Raw genomic sequence first — 23261 nt, 5'->3', positions numbered from 1 at the left:
GATCCAGCATTGGTTTCATGCCCATTTCTGTCACTGACTGGAAGGAGGCTGAAAGCACAAAAAATTGCAAAAATGGGGTATGTCCCAGAAAAATGCCAAAATTGTGTTGAAAAATTGGGTTCTCCGATTCAAGTCTGCCTGTTCCTGAAAGCTGGGAAGCTGCTGAGTTTAGCACCGCAAACCCTTTGTTGATGCCATTTTCAGGGGAAAAACCACAAGCCTTCTTCTGCAGCCACTTTTTCCAATTTTTTTGAAAAAAACAAAATTTTCCCGGTATTTTGGCAAATTTCTTGGCCTCTTTCAGGGGAACCCACAAAGTCTGGGTACCTCCAGAATCCCTAGGATGTTGAAAAAAAAGGACGCAAATTTGGCTTGGTTAGCTTATGTGGACAAAAAGTTATGCGGGCCTAAGCGCGAACTGCCCCAAATAGGCAAAAAAAGGCCTGGCACAGGAGGGGGAAAAGGCCTGGCAGCGAAGGGGTTAAATAAAACTACATTATTTTCTTCCAGAAACCTAACTGCATTTGACCATCCCATTAGTGTCTTGGATGAACTCAGTCAGTCTCCAACTCCTGCTAAGACCGTCTGGGGATCATACTTAATGAAGAGCTATCATTTAAATCTTAAATTGCCATCATATCTGCCACATGCTTTATCCTATTAAATGTATTGACATCCACCTTACATCTACACAGGCGGGGTTGGTATACAAAAAGTAGTCAAACACTCTTACTCATTCTCCTATATGGTCAATACATTGTAATCAAAGAGCATATATCAATATAATGAGTGGTGATCTCAGGTATGTACAATAAATGTGATGGTAAAAAGATTTAAAAAAAATAAATTTAAAAAAACTAAATAAACATCCTTTACTAAACAACTCAATGAGCAAAAAACATGATTTACAGAGTCTTTTTAAAAATAATCAACAAAAGCACAAATATGTCAACATCCTTGGTCAAATGGAGAATTCAGCCAACGCGTAAAGGGGTAGTACATCCTTTGATTACCGCACACCTAGACTACGGGAAAACTCTAACTAGGGCTCTCAAAATATCTCACTCAGCGGCAGCAGGTCCTCCAGAGTGCTCTGGCAAGACTCATTCTAAGCATTCCTAGCCATCAGTCTGTCTCTTTACATCTAAAAAAATAAAACCTTCACCGATTTAAAATTCAGAAACAAATCGTACATAAATCCCTCTTCAACACTTCATGGGCCACAACAAGAAAAAGTTCTATCCATCATCAAACCCCTATCCAACCATATATACCTGCCCAGTCCCTCAGACCTCCTGGCGGCAAGCAATTCGAAATTCTCTCCTTGCAACACTGTAGGACAGGTGGCTAGTCCTTCACACAACTAGCTGTGCAACACTGGAGCTCGATCCCAAAAGAACTCTGCGTTGCCACACAATAATCAGCAAGAAGCAGATTATTTGGCTGCTTACCAAGTCTCCCTTAACCATCTGTTCTCGGTCCTTCCAGCCAGCATTAGATGCTTGTGATGTCCTAAAGTAGGGCAGGTGAAGTGCTTCGTAAATTTTTCATTTACCACCTACTTCCGTTTCTCCTCCTCTAGAAAATGCAGGCTAAAAAAAGATTGGAGTCTCTATACACTCGCTCACAACCACCTCCTATGGTCTCTCTCGTCTGTAAATCCACTATTCGATCCACCTGCCCTTGACTAAGGCCTCCTTTTGACCTCATGTTGGGCAACATTAAAAGTGTCTTATGTTAAACTAACACAAATCCATGTAATCTCCACAACACAGGATGTACATGGTTCCACTTTGCAAACCAACTCTCTGAACAGACTGCATGCCCAGTATTGTGTAGAGCCTATTACTGCCCAGGTGACTAAGTCTTGCATCAATACCAGATGAGCTCAATTCACCAGGTCACCCATCTGTACCCTGACTGAGTGGCTGCTTCAGCCTTAGCGTCCATGACTGGTGCCTAAATCGTTAAGGACAATCAGGATTGGTGGGCGCAGTCCGGCAATCACATCTTTGATGATTAGAGTAATGGCATCTTCTTGGAAACGTCCTCAACCATGTGTTGTAAACAATGCAGACGTTTCCCACACAAGCGTAACCATGCTTGCCTAAACAATGCAAGGCTGTTTCTCTGCCTTAACCACGCATGTGCTGAACTACGCATACGCATTTGCATGGTTAAGACACAGAAACAGCTATGCTTTGTTCGGGAGAGGACCCTGTGAGGTAAGTGGGGCTGGGGAAAGTGGGGGGTTGACTAAGGGATTGGGATGGGTGGGGGGCTGCGCTGGGCTATATATATATTTTTTTTTAATTGGTGGGTTTTTTTTTTTTTTTTAAAGAATTATGGTTGGGGGTTGTGTTAGGGGTGGGAGTGACGCAGTGAGGTAAGTGGGGCTGGGGCAGAGGTTGGGTGGATTAAGGGATTGGGGAGGGTGGGTGATGGGTGGGCTATTTTTTTTTTTTTTTAAGGGGCGGGTGGGAGTTTGGGTATTTATTTAAGGAGCTAGGGTAGGTGGTTGGGCTAGGGGTGGGAGTGACGCGGTGAGATAAGTGGGGCTGGGCTATCTTTTTTTAAGGGGTGGGGGATTTGTTTTTTTAACCTTTTTACTGCGGGTCACGACCAGTGGCCGACACCAGGGAGGGGGTTAAAAATCCTCCGGTGCAATGCAATTTTTTTTTTTTCGCATCTCCATCCCGCCCCCCTCCCGCCCCCTTGTGACGTCTGACGTCACAGTTTTTCCCCACCGGAAAAGAAGAGAAGCAGGTAAGCGTTCGCTTTTTCTCCGGTGGGGAAAAAAAAGGGCAAAACGGCCTCACCAGATGCCAGAGAGGTGTCGATGGAAAGGGGAGGCTCTCCCCTTTCCATCAATGCCTCCCTGGCACCGTTTCCTGGCCATGGATCGCAGCGCAGCTGCGATCCATGGCCAGGAAATGCCCCTAGGCACCAGGGATCTTCTTTGGGGCAATATTTATTTATTCCCACTGTTTTGGGGGGCGATCGCGCCCCCCACAATTATTATTTTATTTTAACTAAAAAAAATGAAAACAAAATGGCGGGGTCGGCCCTTAGAACACGGGCCGACCCCAGGGGCAAAGAAAAAATGTGTAGTTTTGCCTGGGGGGGCCGATTGCCCCCCCAGGGTAAAAACAGGAGAAACAAAAACAAATTGTTGGTGGTCAGCCCTTAGGGTGACCATCAATGGGGCCATTATTTTTTTTATACATGTGTGCTTTGCCAAGGGCAAGCACACATGTATGAAAAAAAAAAAGTTTGTGACATGAGTGTCTCGTTTTCTCTCTCACGCTCTCATATATATGTACTCGTTCGTGGGCTTGCCCTTCAAAAATCCTTTGATTACATTGGAAAATGGTTTACCTTTGTCCCTCCTTGAGGAGGTTTTGTTACCGCCTTGGCCATCGCCCCTGGTACATGGCTAATTGCACTTTTGCTGTTACGTTTAACTGCGAGCGAACTTCTTTTCCTTTTGTGTATCTCTTCACCTGATGCTCATGGTGGCCGTGGTGCTGTGAATCGGCTCTTTTATGTGAAAGAGTTTAACTTTCAATTATCAATTTATGTGGCAAGAAAAGTTGGGTTAGGAGTTTATAACGCTAATAGCTCTAACTCGAGCAGATGCGAGACCCGCTGTATTGTAAATGCTTGTTTTTCTTTTGAGTGTTGTTTTATAATGGTGAACAATTTCACCGCACTCCACAAGGACCGTGATCAAGACTCCTTGGTGAGTTGAAACACGTTGGTGGTTATTGACTGCAATAAAATACACGTTTATTTGTACCTCGTGGAGTGCAGTGAAATGTTTCGGCATTACATAATTTTTAGATTGGTCTTCTCTGTCACTGGGCACCGGCAGTGGAGTGTGCCGCCCAGCAACCCTTCAACCACTTTGTTTCTAAACATACATATATATACATATATATATATATATATATATACACATGCATGCAACACAAATTGGTTAAAAGATTGTTGTGCAGCGCACTCCACTGCCGGTGCTCAGTGATGCGGGAGAGCAACCTCAAAAATATTTTGTGGAACAAGAATCTCACTGCACTCCACGAGGTTCAAATTGACATGTTTTATTGCAAGTATAAACAATGAAAGGAAAGAGGGACTCATTTACTGTGATCAAGACTCCTTGAGAGTCGAAACGCGTACGTGGCTGTTGCTTGCAATAAAAGATGCCAATTTGAACCTCGTGGAGTGCGGCGAGATTCTTGTTCACACTATATATATATATATATACACATACATACATACATGTCTTTTCTGTAGTGGCAGTTGCCATAAAGTACCGCAGATGGTTTATTGTCCTGCTGCAAAGTAGATACATTTATATGTACTTAGCTGAGTGGATTAGTAAAGGCAAGCGTTACCTGCGCTTTAAAACAAATGTAATGCAAGGAGGACTATGGAGATATGAGTGGCACTTTTGCTGGGTAGTACTGAGGGAATTAGAAGAGGAGGTAAAGCACCAAAAATGACTGTTGCACAGGGTGTGTGGTAAGGTGAAGTAATACATTCTTTTTTTGTTTTTTCAGTGCTTTAAGAGAATCTGCAGAATTGGAGAAGAAGCGAAGGTAAGGTGACGACATTTCCTATTGTACACAACAAACATACCCACAAGCAATTTTGTGACTATTTGCCTTCTACGTAGGCTAGTAATTTAGAGGGACGGTTTAGCCAGTTGCAGAGATGGCGTCTCGTTGGATGACTGCTGATCAAGCCCTAACTCGGGTTATGGACGACAGTTCTGATGTAGGCTCAGAGACTGAGAGAGCAGACACTGAGACAGCATCTGAGGGAGAGGACAATGGGGCAGATTCTAGGAGTGATTTTTCAGTTGGCGGAGTCCCATCCGACGACACCACTTCCAGTGAGTCTGAAGGAGACAATGACGACATCCGTGCTGTCCCTTCGCAAGCACATTCTGGGCAGCGGGACCACATTGGGTTAGCCGAACCCAGAGAGCACGTGCTTGCTGCCGCAAGCACAGAGAGAGTGCTCTCTTGGCAGCCCCCCTGTTTGGTTCAGCCCCAAATTCCACCTTTTACTGGTGACGCTGGATGTAAAGTCGATACAGCTAACCTTTTGCCAGTCGACTACATCTATCTATTTTCGGATGTTGACTTCCTTCAGAAAGTTGTGCAGCAAACAAATTTGCGTGCAGAGCAATTTCTGAGGGAGCGCGGAGGCACTCTAGGGCCCCGTTCTAGGGCACGCCAGTGGACTCCCACTTCGCTGGCAGAGTTGAAGATATTTTTGGGCCTTACGCTCAAAATGGGGTTAGTGCAGAAACCCACCTTGCAGTCCTACTGGACGACTCACACGGTTTGAGTAACGCCCATCTTCGCACCATGCATGAGCAGAGATCGTTTTTTGTTACTGCAGCGCATGCTGCATTTCAATGACCATTCTGCTGCATTGCCCCGGGACCATCATGATCATGACAGGTTGTTCAAAATTCAGCCTGTCGTGGAACATTTGTCTGTCAGGTTTCCAGAGATCTATACTCCTGGAAAGAATATAGCAGTCGATGAGTCCTTGATCCTGTACAAAGGATAGCTGCTTTTCAGACAGTACATTGCGAGCAAAAGAACTTGCTATGGCATAAAGCTGTACATGCTGTGTGAGAGCTCTACTGGCTATGTGTAGAGCTTGAGAGTGTATACAGGGAAGGATTCTACCCTAAACCCTGTAGGTTGCCCTCCCGCGTTAAGGGTTACAGGTAAGATTGTATAGGAACTTGTCCAGCCACTTCTTCAAAGGTTATAACCTTTATGTGGACAATTTCTATACAGGAGTAGAGCTGTTCAGTGAGCCCTACAAAGCTGGCACTGCGGCCTGCGGTACAGTTCGTTGTAACCGCAAAGGATTCCCGAGGGAGCTTGTTTGCAAGAAGCTCCTGAAATCACAGAGTACTGCATTGCGTTCTAACGAACTGCTTGCAGTCAGGTTCCTAGATAGACGTGATGTATACGTGCTCACTACAATTCATGATGAGAGCACTTCTCCCATCACGGTTTGGGGTCAGATGGCCGAAGTCCACAAGCCCATCTGTATACTCGATTACAAAAAGTACATGGGCGGAGTGGACAAGAACGACAAGGTTCTTCAACCATACAATGCGTGTCGTAAAACTCGCACTTGGTACAAGAAACTGTTTACCCACCTGATTCAGATGGCAACATATAATGTGTATGTTGTTTACCGTCAGACAACCACAGGAAGACTCATGACTTTCCTTGACTTCCAGTTGTCTGTAATTGAAAGCCTCACTGCTGTTACAAAAGAAGCAGCAGCCTCCACCTCATATGTTCTGGAGGATGTGGCAAGGCTGCAGGAGCGACACTTTGCTGATCGCATTCCTAAAACACCCAAAAAGGATCGTCCATGTCGTCGCTGTAAAGTGTGCTCGAAGCATGGAAAGCGGCAGGAGAGTCGGTATTACTGTCCCCAGTGTCCATCACAACCAGGCCTCTGTATCCCTACTTGCTTTACGTTGTATCATACTAAAGCAAAGTTCTGGGAAATCGACTGAAGTTGAGCTGCCGTTGGGTAATCCTTTCAGTGGCAGTGCATGGATACCGAACGTCCATGGGCCACTGCTTCGTTAGGCAAGGAGCCACAGAATTTTACTTCATCATGGACTTCCTTTTGGCGTGGTCGGTGTTCTGTCCAATTAACATGCATTATATTCCCCCTACTGCATATACTAGTGGACAGAACATATGCCACATTGCCACGGAGTACCCTTTCTTCACCTGCATGTCTACCTTACTTTCAACGGTAGATATGCTCTCTCAGTTCGAGGAATCACTTTGTACGGCATACTTGGAAACCCCCAACTTGCTTCCACAAAGTAGTATAGGTTCACTTGGCTATTATACAGGATTAGCCAGGACTCTGATGAGAACAGAGACATGGATGGGTAAGGAAAGCTTATGGTAGGAGTGCCTTCACAGGGTTATTGCACAGGTAGAAGGCAGATAGTAAAGGTAGTACAGGTGTACATCATCTACACCTATGGATTCAAACCCATTGGTGCCTTCCCAGCACTGAAGGAGAATGACTTGTATAGGTCAGTGTTTGACCTGCTTTTCATGTTCATCCTCCATCAGAACTTAGTAGATGTTCAGTTTGCTGTATAAGTGCATTATAGTCCCATCACTGCACATAATGTTGGCTGGGACATATGCTACGTTCTTATGGACTCCCCTATGTACCAAACACTACCCTTTTTCATATCCTATGACCTTCTCTTTAGGGAACATCATGAGAAATCCCAAGCATGTCTCCCTTAGTTTCAAAGGTAGATATGCTCACTCAGTTCGAGGAATCGCGTTGTACGGCATACTCGGACACCCCCAACTTGCATCCACAAACTGGAAGGAGTTGGATTTAGCACAGAGAGTGCATTAAAGGCGAATGAAAAACATGTCTTCCTGAGCCTCAGGTGTTTGTGTCAGGAGTCATTAGTAAAGGTTCGTTATGCATGCATTTGGTAAGGTTAAGGAAGAAGGAGGCAGTTACTTGACAGGTGGTAAAATGTAGTCAAACGTATTCCGTTCTGTGGCGTGTGAATGTGATGGGCCCTTGTCTGGCAGCGGAAAGTTAATGTGAGTGCAGTGATTGGTTGGATTGGGCCCGTGGCTGGCGATATGAAATGGTTGGTTGGTTGTGCGTGAATGGCGTGTGAATGGACCATAAAGAGGTTGGTGCCTGGACGCGGCTTTATGGCCCACCTTCAGAAGGCTTGGTTTCAATATTCAGATACTTTGATAAGTAATCATGCTTTGAAACCATAATTTCTGGAGGTGCTAAAACCAACCAGTGTGAGTGGTGGGTTAACTTTAACAAACTAGTACCAGGGGAGTCCAAGGGTGCAGGACTTGCGTGGCTCTCACCAGTTTTCCTTCACCCAGAATCCCCTTGAAATCACAAAATGTGCTCAAAAAACTAATTTTCCTTGCATTCCAATGAGCAGAAGTCCAGGGATCTGCATGGATCCTCACAATTCCTACCACCCAGTGTTTCCCCACTTGTCCTGATAAAAACATAACCCCACTTGTGTGCCTGCGCCTAGTGCCTGCTTCAGGAATGAATCACTCCAGGGTTAACAGTAGACCTCAAGCAAGGACTACCATTGACCCTTGTGTGATCCATTCCTGTTGCGGGCGCTAGGTCTACCCAAACAAGTGAGGTATCATTTTTATCGGGAGACTTGGGGGAACGCTGGGTGGAAGGAAATTTGTGGCTCCTCTCCGATTCCAGAACTTTCTGTCACCGAAATGTGAGGAAAACGTGTTTTTTTAGCCACTTTTTGAGGTTTGCAAAGGATTCTGGGTAACAGAACCTGGTCAGAGCCCCACAAGTCACCCCATCTTGGATTCCCCTAGGTCTCTAGTTTTAAAAAATGCACAGGTTTGGTAGGTTTCCCTAGGTGCCGGCTGAGCTAGAGGCCAAAATCTACAGGCAAGCACTTTGCAAAAAACAGCTGTGTTTTCTGTCAAAAAATGGGATTTGTCCATGTTGTGTTTTGGGGCATTTCCTGTCACGGGAGCTAGGCCTACCCACACAAGTGAGGTATCATTTTTAACGGGAGACCTGGGGGAACATAGAATAGCAAAACAATTGTTATTGCCCCTTATCTTTCTCTGCATTTTTTCCTTCCAAATATAAGAGTGTGTGTAAAAAAAAAGGTCTACTTGAGAAATGCCCTGCAATTCACATGCTAGTATGGGCACCCCGGAATTCAGAGATGTGCAAAAAAACACTGCTCCTCAAAACCTTATCTTGAGCCCATTTTGGAAATGCAAAGGTTTTCTTGATACCTATTTTTCACTCTTTATATTTCAGCAAATGAATTGCTGTATACCCAGTATAGAATGAAAACCAACTGCAGGGTGCAGCTCATTTATTGGCTCTGGGTACCTAGGGTTCTTGATGAACTTACAAGCCCTTTATATCCCCGAAACCAGAAGAGTCCAGCAGACATAACGGTATATTGCTTTAAAAAAATCTGACATTGCAGGACAAAATTACAGAGTAAAACATAAAGAAAAATGGCTGTTGTTTTCAGCTCAATTTCAATATTTTTTTATTTCAGCTGTTATTTTCTGTAGGAAAACCTTGTAGGATCTACACAAATGACCCCTTGCTGAATTCAGAATTTTGTCTAGTTTTCAGAAATGTTTAGCTTTCCGGGATCCAGCATTGGTTTCACACCCATTCCTGTCACTAACTGGAAGGAGGCTAGAAGCACCAAAAATAGTAAAAATGGGGTATGTCCCAGTAAAATGCCAAATTTGTGTTGAAAAATGTGGTTTTCTGATTCAAGTCTGCCTGTTCCTGAAAGGTGGGAAGATGGTGATTTCAGCACCAGAAACCCTTTGTTGATGGCATTCTCAGGGAAAAAACCACAAGCCTTCTTCGGCAGCCCTTTCTTCCCTTTTTTGGGGGAAAAAAACGAAATTTTCACTGTATTTTGGCTAATTTCTAGGGTATTTCAGGGGAAAACACAAACTCTGGGTACCATTAGAATCCCTAGGATGTTGGAAAAAAAAGGACGCAAATTTGGCGTGGATAGCTTATGTGCATAAAAAGTTATGAAGGCCTAAGCGCGAACTACCCCAAATAGCCAAAAAAGGGCTCAGCACCGGGGGGGGGAACGGCCCAGCAGCTAAGGGGTTAAGGGCTTAGGGTGGGGGTAGGTTTATTTTTTTTTTTAATGGCGATGTAGGGGATTTGGGTATATTTTGTTTTATTGGGGGTGGTGTAGTTTATTTTCAAAGGGGTGGGGGAAGTCAAAGGAAGGGAGGGAGGAGAGAAGAGGAGGGAGGATTGGGAGAGGACACGGTGAGGTAAGTTGGGTTGGGGCAGGGTTGGTGGGCAGTTTTTAGCGGTCGGGTGGATTTAGGGTGGGGCAGGGATGTTGGGGTGCTTTCGTTTATAGGTTTGGGGGTTGGAGTATTTTTTTTTATGGCTCAGGGTGGGTGGGGGAGGTCGGGATAGTTTAATTTTTTTCTGGCTTTTTTGGGGTAGTTTACTTATTGGGGCAAGGTTTTAGGTCTCAGGGCGGGTGGGGAATGTTGTGGTAGTTTAGTTTTTAGGGGTGGGTGTTTGGGGGAGTTTCATTTATCTATTTATTTTTTAGGCCTCAGGGCAGGTAGTTTATTTTTTAGATGGAGGAGGGGGCATGGGGAGGTTGTGAGTAGGAGTTTTTTTTATCTTTTTTTTTCCCCAGTGTTGTTTAGGTGTTAGTGGTGATATGACAGAACCACAGATGCCTTTTCCACACATGCCTTTCATAGGCATGCTTTTACAACGAAAATTAAAGTACAAGGCATACGTAAAACAACTCAGTGGTTGTTCTGATTGCGTTAAGGCACGTGTGGTTCCAGCATGCGTGGTTCCATCATACAACCGTGGCTCTGGGCTCTAGCTTCAGTCTCAGGGCAGTTGGAAAACAACAGCAGCATTGGCATGACAGCTCGTTTCATAATGTCACAGTACAAAGTTAAGGCGAAGTAAATAATCTCTGCACCTAATAAAGGCCAGTGGGTTATATCACTGTCATCTAATTACATTTTGAGAGGAGCTGATAGATGTAGAGACCTTAACCACTGGGGGGGGGGGAGGGGGAGGTATCCTGGTGAGAGTTTGGTGTGAACGCGCAGTTGCAATGATGATAAATTGGTCTGAGGCACAGAAGCTCTGTATTACAAATGGAATGCAACAGCTGTGTCATGCACGGTTTTCAATTTCAATAATGTCCTTGTAGAAATTGACAACTATGTTAAAAGATGCCAGGAAGTCAGAAGTTTAGAGGGACATCTTTTTGGTGAGTGATCATGTGCGACACTACAAATTTCGAATTACGTATAAGGAATTCTATGTCAGGACCAGAGGCTTCGGATTATGATTTCTCTTTCTTTACTGAAAGAACACAGCAGCCAATAAACGTTTAGTTAAATCAAAAACTACAAAACCCAACATTCACAGTAGTCCGTTCTCACCAATCGCTGGTCTACAGTCCATATAAATGTCCTTGACTCTTAAGTCCTTCCTTTTTCTTTGCTGCTGCAGCCACTAGTTAAGTGATTGTCATTGTCTTATTTAACAGTGATTGTTTTAAAGAAGTTCTTTATTTGTTCATGGCTGTGGAGCAGGAGCAGGGGTGAACGGTACTTGTTAACTCCAGTTTGGAGGTGTGTGGCTCCCGCGCAATTTTGATTTCCTTTTTGAGATCATGTGCGTCGAGCGCAGAAGTGCCGGAGACGCCGGCCAAGCACTGGGAATTCCCTTCTGGGCTTCCCCATGCTCGGTCGGGTTATTTGCGGCTTCTGTAGAGCTGCTCAAGTGCCGGTTTCAGAGAGACTAGTCCTATCTCTATTTCCAAATCACAGGAGTTCCTAGGCGTCTAAGCTTCGGATCTCGTCAGCGGTGGAGCATGCGTCTTGGCAAGCGTATTTATTCCCCTGAGAATGCCCAACGGAGTGGTAAATACCGACAAAAGGCTTTGCCTTAGGGAAGTTTGGCAGGTGCTCCCTCCACTTCTTATTGGGCCATTTTGAGAGTTTTCTCTCCTTTAAACTGGAGTTTTTTCTCCGTTTTTGATACCTGCTGGGGCTCCTTCCCACCCCTTATTGAACTCCTTCTTTACTCTGCATCTCTGAGATGGCTTATTATGCAGAAGAAGATTAATTTTATCAGCAAGAGGCCGAGGAGCCCTATGATAATCAGATGGAGAAAAGATTGCTACAGGTCCTGGGTCACCATGTGCAAAACTCTATCAAGCCCTTTACTTAGCTTTTGGTGCGCTTTGGACAGAGAGAATTGATGAGCAAACCCTCTCATGCTAGAGTGCCTGATACTATGATTGCAGATGTGAGTCGGATCCAGAAGGGTTCTGGAGGACCTAGATCCTCGGCAGGGATCTTATCCCCGATGGCTTCTTCGGTCCTCAGAGACCATGAATATGAACAGGAAATATCTGAGATCCCTAGAGAATTACACTCTCAAGGTATGCTGGGTCAAGCGGACTCTCAGTCTTATGCTTCTCATACCTCTGATTCGGAGAGATCGAGATGAACCCAAGGTGTCGGGTAAGAGGAAACGTAAATCCCATCATTCATCTGACAAAACATCGGTTCAGAGGAACCTGTTTTTCGATCCGGAGAGTATTATTCATCCGAGATCCACCGAGTGAATTCCCTCTGTGGAGGTGGCGCACTATGTCCAAGACAGGTTACGCAAGGGATCTGGCAAGGATTATCGCAACACACTGTGTTCTGAGTGCCCCTGTCCTTCCTTGTTGGGCAAAGTGGCAGATACATTAGAATTAGACCCTTGTATGGCCACTTTTCTTAAGAGATCCACAAAAGATCCTAAAAAGGGATTAGACTGAGCCTGGAGAGGCTGTCAGGATAAACTTCTGGATATTTCTGGTCCTCTCATGAAGATCTTTGAGTTAGTGGTTCAGGCCAAAGAGAATAATTCACCTTTAGATCCTAAGGAAGTTCTGGAGTGGGCGCAAAGAGCCGTTTGCCTCCTCGGCAATGACAACTGCCATGTCAATGGAGCGACGCAAGTCCTTTTCGATGAGGATAGACTCCAAGCTAGTAGAGTTGGCGTCCTCCGAACCAGGTTCTCTGGCTAATGGTCTCTTATTTGGAGACAAATTTGTTAAGGACCTCAGGAAATACATTTCCACTTTTTCCACCCTGGACAAGGCTCAGTCCTCCATGAAGACGATGTTCAGTGGTGGCCTTTTTCTCAGAGGCTATAGAGGCAGAGCGTCAGGCTGTGGATTTTATCAGGCCTCCGCCACTTATGCACACAGAGGCCGTGGTTCCTACCAGGCCTCTTCCAGATTCTACCCCTCCCACAGGAGAGGTTGAGGTAGTACCCATTGAGGTGGAAAGAGAGGAAATGACAATAGTCCAGACTTGGCAGCAACAGGTGAGAATAATCTCCTTCTCCGAAGTCTATTTGGGGGGCAGGCTAAGAGAGCATTTACAAGCTTGGAGACAGATCTCTCAGGATCCATGGATCCTTCAAACTGTGATGGGTTATCAGTTTTACTCCCCTCCCAGACAGTCATTCCTTCTCCGCTCCCTTTTTCCCAAACAGAGAGCAATTTCATAGACGTGGAAGTGGCTTCGCTTCTTTAGAAACGGGTGATAGTACCCACAGAGTTGCACCCTTCAGGATTCGTCAGCACAATCTTTCTCGTGCAAAAAAAAAAAAGGAGGAGGGTATCGGTTGGTTCTCAATGTAAGAGAATTCAATTCCTTCATAATCTATCACCATTTCAAGATGGAAGGCATTAATCTTTTAAGAGATCTGTTGTTAGAAGGGGATTGGCTGGTGCGTCTGGATCTCAAAGACACTTTTTTGACAGTACCAGTTTTCGAGCCACATCGCAGATTCCTGCAGTTTTGCTGGCGAAACCTATGGTTCTAATTCGCAGTCCTTCCCTTTGGTCTGTCTTCAGCCCCTTGGGGTTTCACCAAGTTGATACGTCCTGTAGTATAATGTCTTCGAGAAAGGGGTGTATGTCTAATTATTTATCCAGACAGTATTCTGATTATGGCACAAACAAGAGCTAGTTCTTGTCTAAATTGGACTAACCAAATATTGCAAGATGTGGGTTTTTTGATAAATTCAGACAAATCCATCATCATCCCCTCACAACGTATAGAATTCTTATGCTTCCAGGTCGATTCTGTCAAGGCACAGTTGTGACTTCCTCTGGCGAAGCATTCTATGATCAAGAAAAGTTACAGAGAGACCTTGCCTCTCCGAATATATCCTTGGGGACTCTGGCAAGGTTGTTAGGCTTTCTAGCTTCATCTATGCAAGCAATATTTCCAGGCCCCTTACATTACAGAGCCCTTCAACGACTAAAGAGTCTTCATCTACACAAGAGTCTAAGTTATGCAGAGCAGATTTCTTTGACAGAGGAGGCTCAAGCAGAGATATTCTGGTGGTTGGAGCACATGGATGCTTGGAACAGAAGAGCGATTTTCACCTCGGTTCCAGAGATAGTCATAGAATTGGATGCCAGCCAATGCGGCTGGGGTGCACGATGTGGGACAGTAGAGACGGGGGCAGGTGGTCTCCAGTGGAACTCTCGCTCCACAATCAATTGTTTGGAACTTCTGGCAGGAGCTTTCGCAATTTGCTCTCTGTCTCCCCATAAAGCCAGTTGTTGCATAATGTTACATATGGACAACATCTTGGCGGTGCGGTATATCAATCATTTGGGCGTAACCTGGTCAATAATGGCAGAGATTGTCAGGTAGTCAAGGAGTTTTGGCATTTTTGCCTTCATCATCAGATTTCAGTAATGGCAAAATACATTCAGGGACATTCCAATGTGATAGCAGATTGGAACTCTAGGTTTTTGAGGGAAGGCAGCGACTGGAAGCTGCACCAGTCTGTGTTCTTGACTATTACGAATCATTGGGGGAAGTGTGAGATAGACCTCTTTGCGTCTCGCCTCAATTCTCAACTCCCTCTATTTTACCGCTGGATGCTGGATCTGTTAGTGCTCGCGACGGATGCTTTCCTTCAGGTCTGGACGACCTCTCTATCGTACGCCTTTCCCCCCCTTCTCCATGATTCAGAGTACTCTCTCAGGTTCGGAGACAGGGGGCGGAGATCATTTTGATAACACCTCCGTGGAGAGCTCAGTCGTGGTTCCCGGTGGCACTGTCTTGTGCTCGCCTGATCCATCAGCCGTTGTTTCCCTCGTTGCTTCTGGATCCGGGACACCTACCTCATCCTCTACTGTAGTACTGCAGGGCCTGTTGTCCCTTATGGCGTGGAGACTTTCAGGGGACATTGGCAAATGATGAATGTTTCAAGAGAGGCTATCTTCTTTTTATCCCATTCCTGGGCACCTTCCACTCATAGAAGGTATGAAACTTCCTAGAAGCGATGGATGGGTTGGTGCAGTGAACGGAGTATTGATTCCCTGGGGGCCCACATTAGCATGATTATCAATTTTCTATCAGATCTAGCTACGCAGGTGTTAGCCTATAGGACTATCAATAACATCAGGTCAGCTCTTTCAGCAGGGCATCCTCATGTTGACGGCAAACCGGTGGGCGAACGCCCGTTAGTTTGTAAGCATTTAAGGGGCATCTGGATGGTTAAGCCCCCTCTGCCTAAATATTCAGTTCTATGGGATGTTAACATTGTACTTTGTCTTCTAAGAAACTGGCCATGTAATGAAGATTTATCAAGTAAGCAATTGTCAGCCAAACTTAGATTTTACTATGTCTTATTTCATACAGAAGAGTTTGGGATACAAGAGCCCTTGACTTAGCAGGAAGAGCATTTATTCCTTCGGCATTTCCTTTTCCATTTCAAGACGTACTAAGACTGTTTCAAAAAGTATATCTAATCCAGCTTTTCCACATCATCCTAAATTATGTGATGTTCAATGTATAAAGGCATACGAAGATTGCACTCGAGAATTTCGCAGAGATGTTCGAGGATAATTACTTATTTCCTTACAGAGACCATTTTCATCAGTATCATCAGCCACTTTAGCTAGATGGGTCAAATTGTTGTTGAGTGAAGCTGGAATTGAGGTCTCCTCCTTTGGGGCACATTCCGTGAGAGGGGCTAAGGCCTCTAAGACTTTTGGAGCTGGTTCCCGCTTGGAAGACATAATGAATGCGGCTGATTGGTCTTCTGATACAACATTTAAAGTGTTTTACCATAACCCTATTGTAGATGTAGCTTTGGTTGTCGTGGATCGGCTTTGAACTAGCATAATCCGAAGCCTCTGGTCCTGACATAGAATGAAAGATTTTCTAGCTTGCGTGTCAAGAATTTTCAATTCTATTGAAGACACAGAGGCAAGGATTATCCCACCCTTATGTGATATGTATTTAAGTAATATGTTTGATATTTAGTTCATTTATTAATGTATCAAAATTGGTGATGCATTTTTGATATATGTATCTAACATGATTTCCCACCCTTTTAGACATTCTATATATGGCACTACAGATCTGTTTTTTTCTTTAATGGGTAGCATACCAAGAATGCCTAAGGATTTGATGTTTCAATGATCAGAACAGTTGGACTGTGGTCGGTTGGAGTCCTAGACGGAGTTTCTGGTTGGTTTCAAGTTTTGATTCTTCAGGTAGTTTATGTTGTTGCAAAGAAAGAGGAAGGACTTAAGAGTCAAGGACATTTATATGGACTGTAGACCAGGTATTGGTCGTAATGGACTACTGGGAATGTTGGGTTTTGTAGTTTTTGATTTAACTAAACATTTATTGGCTGCTTTGTTCTTTCAGTAAAGAAAGAGAAAGCATAATCCTCGCCTCTGTGTCCTTAATACAATTGAAAATTCTTGACGTGCAAGCTAGAAACATTACATAACAGAGACCTAGGCACTCGAATAAGAGTTTAGGACTATAGCATTCAATATTACAAAGTTTGTAAACTTATATTTCAGTAATTAAAAATCACATTGTGCATGCAAATGAACAAAAATCCAGTGGAATTCGTTTGAGTGAAGAATCCATCTTTTAATGTAACATGAAACAGCCAACACGTGTTTCGTCATGGGAGTGAGTGCTCCCCGTGACTTTTTCAAGGCTGACAAACACATCAAACATAAGACATATACATATATGAACAGAAATCACAACATGCAATATACATAACTTACAAGACTAATATAAATTAACCTACCACAAATAGCAAGTAACAAAATTTATTAGTTATATTATCAAATTCAAACTCAAAATCAAGAGCCCATTATTAAGTCTATTTACAACAATCTAATAGTCACATAGACCCGTGTATTAGCCCCATCCAGTGTGAAAGTGAGATAGAGAAACCAAGGCACAACCCGCGAAAAAACATATAATAGTGATACTGTTTCAAAATAGAGTCCAAGCAACTGCAATCACAAACAATATAATAACTGTAAAAATACTAAAGAACCAAACTTTACTAAAAAAACAAAACCAAAACGGTGCGCACCCAAGATAAACACCAATTGTGTGCCAAAAACTCCCAAGATGTATATACAGTGACCCAAAACAATTTAAATCATACCTCAATAAGGTGAGGTACGGAAACTATCAATATCCCAAAGTACTTGACCAATTAATAAAAACCACTCTGCAAATAAACAATGTAAAACATATAAGAAAAATAACGAATAGAAAAATATAGACACCCATGAGTCCCACCAAAATCCAACATAAAACACCTACCCGCCAATAGTCATCTAAATGTGCCTACATATAGAGTTGATAAGTGTCCTCCACACCTAAGGCAATAGATTAAACACTGTTAAGTTGATAAGTAAACAGATCTGGTCATGCCATCTGGTAATGTTAGCCGTAATATCAGCATGAGTAATGATATAACAAAAAAGACTCTCACCCAAGTGCAAAATTGCATCAAATACACACAAAACGGAGCTCAAATTGCCAGCTCCGACGACCGAAAGCAAAGAAACCTTCCAATCGGCCGCCATTCTTTAAATTGCATCGTATCTGGCGCGCATTGAAAGCTAAAGCACGACCGCTACGTTTCTGACGTCCCAAAAAATCAAACCGGCAAAGCACAGGCGCCATCTTTGTAGGAGGAACGCTATCGACGAGCGCTTCCCCCGTAACCTATAATTGTGTCTATTGACAGCCACACTTCCCCGCAAGTACATGGTAAGAGAAAAAAAATCTACCACAAGAAAATTGAAATAAACAGCAGACCAGAAGAGGACAGAATAGAATAAAAAAAGGAAAAATAAAAATAAAATTAAGAAAAGAGGGTCACTGTCACCACTACATTAAACAAACAAAAACAATCACCAATGCACATTCGCATTTAATACTCATACATACCTGAAAAATATATCTACCCTCTATTGGTAATGTGACCTATACCTAAGGTCAAATCACGTTTGTGCCTCAGTCCCTACCCCACAAATCAAACTAGAAGGTCGCGTATTAGTTAAAAATAAGTTAGACAAAAAGGAAGTAAAAAGCATAACCTCTGTTAACAGTATGTGTAGATATCATCTTATAGCAGACATTTGAAGATGGAGAAGGCCACTAGATATCATTACATGATAATTTGATGAAGGTGAGATATAATGTATTTATTGCTGTAATGTTGTCAAACAACTTATGTCATCATTATTAGTTCATGCAGATTACGAAATTCCAAAAAACACAATAATAGTCCAGAAAAAGGGAATCCACTCATAAGCAAGGATAAGATAATATATGGTATAAAAGTATCCATACATTTAATAGTATTCAATCAATCCAAAAAGTATTCCATCTCATAGTTTGAGTTAAGTCCCATTTCTAATCCAATGACATTCCCTCTTTCTCAATTCTAACTCCCTGTTCCCCCCACATGGACTGGCATGGACCATCTCAAAACCAAAGTATTCAAAAGTCTGCGTGTCCGTCTGCCTGGGGCAATTACTCATGTGTGTGACAATGGGATAACGCTCATCCCGCTGTCTCAGAGCTCTATAGTGTTCACTAATTCTTACTTTAAGAGATCTTATAGTACTGCCAATGTAATATAAACCACATTTACATACAATCATATAGATGACAAAACAGCTGTCACAAGTGATGTGGGAGGTGATATAAAATGTATCTCCCATCAGACTGTCAAAAGTGAAAATCCCTGATCTGCTCAATTTACACACCCCACACCGACCACACTTAAAAAAAACCTTGCTATGGGTGGTGAGCCAATTGTCCTGTTGAGATGTCAGTGGATAACTGGGACATAAAATATATTTAAGTGTTCTACCCCTACGATAAGTAAAGATAGGTGAATCAGATATTTGATCCTTGAGAGTTGTATCCGCCTTGAGTATGTGCCAGTGTTTTCTCATACATCTTCGAAGGGCCACTGAGGCAGGAGTATAGTCAACTACACACCTTACACTGCTATCTGATAATTTATTTCTATGTCTCAAAGTGTCAGCCCTGGATAAGCGACCAATTCTACTACATGCTTTCTCCAGAATACCAGTAGGGTAACCCCATAACTTAAACCTGGCCGACATGTCCCGAATATTGTCAGTAAAGTCCACTTTCAAGCTACAATTTCTCCTGGCACGTACCATTTCCCCATAGGGAATAGAGTAAATCTGTTGTCTCGGAAGTGCACTACTAGCGTGCAAAATTGAATTGCAGGCTGTACTTTTTCTATATAAGCGACTCTCAATCCTATCATGAAAGATGAAGAGTTCCACATCCAAAAAGGTTATATTGGTTTTAATGTGTTCCCAAGTGAACCTTATATTAAAATGATTGGAGTTCAAAAAGTTGACAAATTCATTAAGTTGACTAATGTCCCCAGTCCAAATCATGATGCAGTCGTCGATATGTCGACCCCAAAATAGTATATTTGAGTTCCAAGTTTGTGCCTCCTGACCCCAAATCAATTTATGTTCAAGGAACCCCATAAAGAGGTTTGCATATGCTGGTGAGAAGCGAGATCCCATTGCTACACCCCTTTTTTGACGAAACCACTCACTTTTAAAAAGGAAGAAGTTATTATCTAAAATCATCCTAATCATATCCAACATCATGGTAGTATGTCCATACAAGCTAGCCGATTGACTGTATAGAAAGTGACATTGGGCTGTCATGCCTAAATCGTGATCGATGCTTGTATATAATGAAGTGACATCTAACGTCACTAATGTCATACCTTGCTCCCAAGTGATGTCACTCAGGATACCAAGAATGTGCTTGGTATCCTTAATGAAAGAGGGGAGATTATTAACAAACGGCTGTAAAAAGATATCGACGTAACTCAGATAGCCTCTCTGTTGGGCCACCCATTCCTGATACAATGGGTCTGCCCGGAGGAGAGCGAGAGTCTATGTGACTTTTAGGTAGAGTGTAAAGACAAGGATATCTAGGTCTGAACACACACAAGTACATGTACTCGTCCTCCCTCAGTAGCTGTTGGTCCAAACAAAGTTTCAAAAATCGATTGATCTTATTAGAGAGACCTGGTATAGGATTGGTCTTAATTTTCTCATAGCAATCTGGATCACTCCACTGGCGATCTCTGATTCATAATCATAATAGCTAGAAACATTTTCATTCTCTTACTCAAACTCAGATCTGAGCGGTTAGGAAAATAAAAATGGATCTTATGCATACAGCAAACGAATGCCCCGTACCATTATGCAGCATACGGCACAGGATCTGCTGCAGCCTTTATGAAACTGAAGTCATTTAGTAGATAAAGACCATACTATATTCGTAGGGAGAACTGGCATTGATAGCACAGCATTTTGATAGAAGCGAGCAGTGTTAATCTCCAGAGTTAAACATTCCCACTATATGAATTATAAAATGAAACCGATACTCATGTCACATACTGTAGGAGTCTATCCCAAATAAGATTTTCAGGAGGGTTCGCAACAAGTTAGAAGTGTCAGATACTGCAACAGGCCTACCGACAAAGGAGAGCAGTGGTTATGATCTGGTCCCGTTTAAAACTCCAAGTATTCTGCAGCTCTTTTGATAAGTTCCCTAGGGAGTATTTACATAAAAGCAAGTGAAAATATTACCTTCAACACAATTGAGCGTAAAATGTGTATACTTTTAGTGCGGTAAGCAACTAGACTAACACAACAAAAGTGTCTGTGGCTTTACTTGGCATGACAACACTAAGATTCCATCCCCCAACTACTCTCTCGTACTAATAACTACGGGGCACATTAATCTGCGGGTATTAAATGGAGAGGTCTGTTTTGTGACGAGGAACGGTTTCTCACAAGACACTGAAGCGGTACACACACACACCCACGGAACCATGAAAATATCACTAGGATGCACTTATTTGCTTGCTGTGTGGTTGTGGTGCAAATATTGACGCGGTGTTATTTTTTATTTTTTTTGCAAAATAATTTGGAGAGACAGTGCCCAATTGCTCTATGCGTTATATAGCTCCTGTGACTCTGCAATATGTGTGCAGAAGCTGTCAGGATGCAGCGAGGTACTCTGGGAACAATTACGAAGTCCCCGGACGCACGGAGCAAACATGTCAACTCTTTCAAATAAGAAAGGAACTTCTAGAACGTGGGTCTTACCTCCCGTCCCACGGCAGAAGATATTTAAAGGTCCATTAGCCTGTACTTCGCAGCTGACTCAACACAAGCCAACTTCCATATATGTGAAGAACAAGGAGGGACGTAATCAGAAAGCTGGGTTTAAACTGATTGACAGGCTGAAGGGCGGTACCTTCCGCCAGTGTAAATCTTCCTATTGGTTAGAAAATTACCCGCCCCGAAAAAAATGACCTATCCACGTCTTTGCTTCTGCACCGGAAAAAGGTTGACACTTGCTCCGGAAAAGGTAGACCAGTAATAGTGAGCCGGTATTCTCCAGCTTTTAGAACATTTCTGAGCTGCTGTCCAAATTGTTTTCTTTTAAACCACGGTGTGACAGTGTCAGATTAGATCCGAGCTTCATGGCTAACATGTGAATGCCAGTCCATCAAAATATCAGTAAAGTTATATCACACACTGTTTGACAGTTTCCATCGTACTTCAAACGTTGTAACTTTTGACCGAAGCGCCCATTTACAAGAGTCTTGTGCTTGATTGCAACTTTGTGCGTTCTTAGCACTCCGAAGGTGTTTGTGGGGAGCGGGTCACTATGATTCATGTTGCGCATTTTTGAGTTTTATTCTAAGTCCCTATTCTCCATAACAGGCCATTTTAAAAGATATAACTTGCCCCACTGTCGAGCGTATCCAGTGTGAATAATATAAATACTATTAATATTAATATTAATACACTGTAGAAATTTTAATACGTCGTGAGGGCCACACCTAGGGCCCGACGATAATAAATACGCGTGCACTCGGTTGCTGGTTCAGGGAGAAACTGCGTCAGCACAGCCCTGTACCTTATTACATAATCTCGGTTCCGCGTTCCATCCAGACATGCGGAACTGATTAAAAATGAATGGAGAGTCCGGGTGGCTCTCTACATCCCTCCCATGTTTTACTTCACACAGAAGAGAAGAGAAAACAGACCATAAAACGAAAAACGCAAGGATGAGATATACGCATACAAAATACCAAACAGAATAAAAGGATACAACGTCCCAGGGATGGGACCCAGTTGGTGGGCAAACAACGATGACCGCATGTTGGCCCCTAGGAACCCAACGTACAAAGTCTTTTAGCTGACTGTTCGGCACCGGGTTGGGGCGTAGATGATAACGTCCACCCCTTAGAAGGGATCCTTCTTGGCCGGCGTTTTCACCCAGAGGGTGGCGGGCACTAGGTGCCATCACCGGAGCATCCCCTCGCTGCACCTCTTCAGCAATGGGTTCAAACATCGAGTCGTCGACATCTCCATCCTCCCCGGACATGAACAGAGCCCCTGCTCTCTTGAAGTGTGATGCGTTTCTGGTGACCCACTGACTGCCTCGTGTAGCTGTCACCATGGCACCCCTCATACTGACGACCTGCCAGGGTTCGGGCTCAAATGGAGTCTGGAATTTCCCTCCTGGCCGGCGATTCTTCACTACTACCTTGTCCCCTTCCTGAAAGCCCCTGTATCGACCTCGCCGTCAGTGGCCTTTCGATTGGTACGTTCTCTGCGCTGCTGAGTGGCTTCAACATCCAGCTCGGGTGATGTCCATTGAGGACCAGCTGGGATGCAATCCAGAGGGGGAACTTTAAACATCAAGGTGGCCGGGGCACACCCTGTAGTACTATGCGGGGTCTGACGATAAGCACTCAGAAATTCTTGTAGACATTTCTCACTGTCTTCTCTTTGTTCAACACCTATTCTGAGGGCTCGGTTTAGAGTTCGCATAAACATTTTGACATCCCCATTAACCTGCGGCCAATAGGGCATGACCTTGCGATGATGTATAGCTAACCCTTCTAGGTAAGACCTAAACTCCTGTCCATGGAACGGTGGGCCGTTGTCTGTTCTGACTTCGTCAGGGAGGCCAAACATGGCAAACGCCTTCTGAAGTACCGGCCTCACATTCTCAAATGCAGTGGACGACACAACATCAACAACGGGAAACGTTGTGCAAGAGTCAATGAGGACGACGGCGAGCCGCACGTCCGGAAAGCTCCCAAAGTCCATACTCACTTTTGTCCATGGCTTCAAACTAGCCGGCTCAGTGACTACTGGACAGCAAGGTGGTTCCCCTGATGTGATTACACAGGAATGGCATTTTCCC

The 23261-nt window shown here is 43.7% G+C and overlaps 1 protein-coding gene across 2 annotated transcripts in view; it reads right to left on the bottom strand.

Annotated features, from left to right (window-relative positions):
- Window positions 1-21258, bottom strand: part of IBTK (inhibitor of Bruton tyrosine kinase) — a 487897-nt gene extending 466639 nt beyond the window's left edge. Inside the window, exon 1 of one of the 2 annotated variants that reach the window (XM_069235618.1) lies at window positions 21143-21258. The gene's annotated coding sequence lies outside the window, so the exon portion shown is untranslated. The remainder of the gene's footprint in view (window positions 1-21142) is intronic. The other variant, XM_069235620.1, reaches the window with a different exon arrangement.
- Window positions 21259-23261: the final 2003 nt, after the last annotated feature.

Source organism: Pleurodeles waltl, chromosome 5 (genome assembly GCF_031143425.1).
Source record: "Pleurodeles waltl isolate 20211129_DDA chromosome 5, aPleWal1.hap1.20221129, whole genome shotgun sequence".
NCBI classification, from domain to species: domain Eukaryota; kingdom Metazoa; phylum Chordata; class Amphibia; order Caudata; family Salamandridae; genus Pleurodeles; species Pleurodeles waltl.
Note: the sequence above shows the minus strand (reverse complement) of the source record. Positions and strands in the feature narration are given on the sequence as shown.